The sequence below is a fragment of the Triticum aestivum genome, chromosome 6B (assembly GCF_018294505.1).
Source record: "Triticum aestivum cultivar Chinese Spring chromosome 6B, IWGSC CS RefSeq v2.1, whole genome shotgun sequence".
Taxonomy (NCBI): Eukaryota; Viridiplantae; Streptophyta; class Magnoliopsida; order Poales; family Poaceae; genus Triticum; species Triticum aestivum.
The window spans coordinates 785,231-787,619 of record NC_057810.1 but is presented as its reverse complement, the minus strand read 5'-3'; positions in this window follow the sequence as shown (position 1 = coordinate 787,619).

The window sequence follows — 2,389 nt, the reverse complement described above, 5'->3', positions numbered from 1 at the left end:
CAAGAAATCTACAATTCAGCTCTGCATGAATCTTGTCTTCCACGACAAAACCAATCACATCAAGACGCGATTTCACTTCATTCACGAGTGTGGGCAGGATGGAAGGATCCCCGTCGACTACGTCCACACCGGCGAGCAACTAGCTGATATCATGACCAAGGCTTTGCCACAGGCGAAGTAATGTCAGTTAACAGCTGTTGAAGCAAGTTTCAGTTTCGTCAGTCTTAGTAGTTTACTTTCTTTCCGTCCTTTTCGGCAGTAGCATATTTTTCTTCAGTCAGCAGAAATAAGCTGAGCCGCGACTCGGCCGTAGTTAGTTAGCTGATTCCGCAGCCCTGACCTGATCGTGGGATGGCACGAGGTAGATGGTCAGGGCCACATCGCGCGCAACGTGCGGGGGCCGCTGGGATGGCGGTGCTCACGACCCGGACGTGCCTATTTTCTTGTTTTCAGTTAGTCGTTGTAGTCGCTGAATACGTGGCACTAGAACAGAAAAGCTGCAAGGTTGTATGTGGCATAAAAACTCCGTTGTCTCTCTCTTGTGGGCTCCATCGCTAGGTTTGACAGTCGCCACCAGCGTTGTTGAGGTTTTGCTTGCCATTGCCGCAGCTTCGATCGCCCTAGGCCTGGAACTATGAAAGGAGAAAATCCTCCTCGAAGCACAGTCCGAGTGGGAATCCGGTCTGCCCCAGGAGAGGAGATAGGATCCGCCGCGATCGCCACAGAATCGCCTTGGAGAGAAAAATCTAGACGGGTCAGTGACATATTGCCAGACCCACAAGCTGTTCAGTTGATGAATATTGGCTGCTGGTTGTTGACGACAGGTTTGACAGGACTGCTTGAGCTGACCCTGGTGCTGTCCCGTGAACATCTTGAGGAACCTGTGCGCCGGATGCCGGATGGCCGAGCTGCTGCTGCTGGAATGCCATGCGGCACGCGCAGGGCGGCTAAGGCGCCCAGCAACGAGATGAAGAACGGCGAAGACGAACCGACGAGCAAGGCGCGCAGCGAGATCTCCGATTGATTTGTTTCGCAAACGAAACGAGCGGTCGTGCCTTGCGTCTCGCGTGCGTGACCACTTCGCTAGTTGCTATTCCCTCTGTCCAAAAGATAATTTTCGTGAAAATTATACAAATGAATGCATCTAAAACTAAAATACATCTAGACACAACCATTTCGCGGACAAATATTTCCGGAAGGAGGGAGTACCTAGCTATCTGATGGGTCTGTTAGATATTGTTTATACTTAGCTACTATCTATACCCTATATCTTGTATTTGTACATTTCGTGTGTGTGTGATAGTAGCTGCTGGGCAGTTTCCCAAAATACTACGTATTACATTTCTTTTTAGTCAGCACATAAGATTTAGTCAAAGTCAAACTTTATTATCTTTGACTAAGTTTATAGATTTTAAAAAAATTTGAAGATTCACATTATGAAATCAATATTGTTAGATGCATCATAAAATTAGTTTTCATACCATGTATAGCTTTAGTATTGTAGATGTTGATAGTTTTTCTAAAAAGTTGGTCAAACTTTACCGAGTTTGACTTTAACCAAATCGTATATGCGGATTAAAAAGAAATGGAGAGAGTGTCCGATTAGGGTTACGTTTGTTCGCTTCTGCCCTCTGTCTCGATCGCATCATGGCCTCTGGGCCTCTATTCCATCTGGCCGCCGCCCAGGACGCTGCGATCCCGCCGCTGCAACAACCACCGGAGGGCCTCCACATGACGTACGGCGCTGCTCCATCTTCGGGGCTCCACGCGGCACCTGGTGTATCGCTCCTGGGTGCGCACTGGTGGGGCACAGGTGGGGCCAGGGCCTCCACATTTTTATTTTTTGGAGAGGTCCGAGCTTAAAGCTGAAGTGACGCAAGAAGAATTGACGGCAATCAAGATGAAGGCGGAAGAATCTGAAGCTGCACGCGACAAGGAACTTGAGCTGCTGCGCAAGAAGTCTCAAGAGCAGGAAGAGAAGTTAGCCCACTTGATGGCTCTCTTTGGAGCTAAGGTAGTTTGATGGCTGTGCAGTTTGTCTTTGAACCTTTTATGCAATTTGTCTTAGCTTAGATCTCTTTGATGGTTGTGAACCTGTGAACCTGGGAGCATTTTGTTGCATTTTGCTGTTTGAACCTGGGAGCTGTGAAGTATTATGTGATCCTGGGAGCTGTGAAGTTATGTGAACCTGTGAAGTTATGTTTATTTTCTGTGAAGTTATGTGGATCACTTGTGCACCTGGGCCTTGCTGTTTGATCCTGGGCTTGTGGATCACTTGTGCACCTGGGCCTTGCTCTTTATAGTTATGCAAAATAAGAACATGGGCACTAAAAAGGCCGAGGCCCAAACAAGAATTAGACTAAAAAGGCTTGGGCCTAAAAAAAGAGCT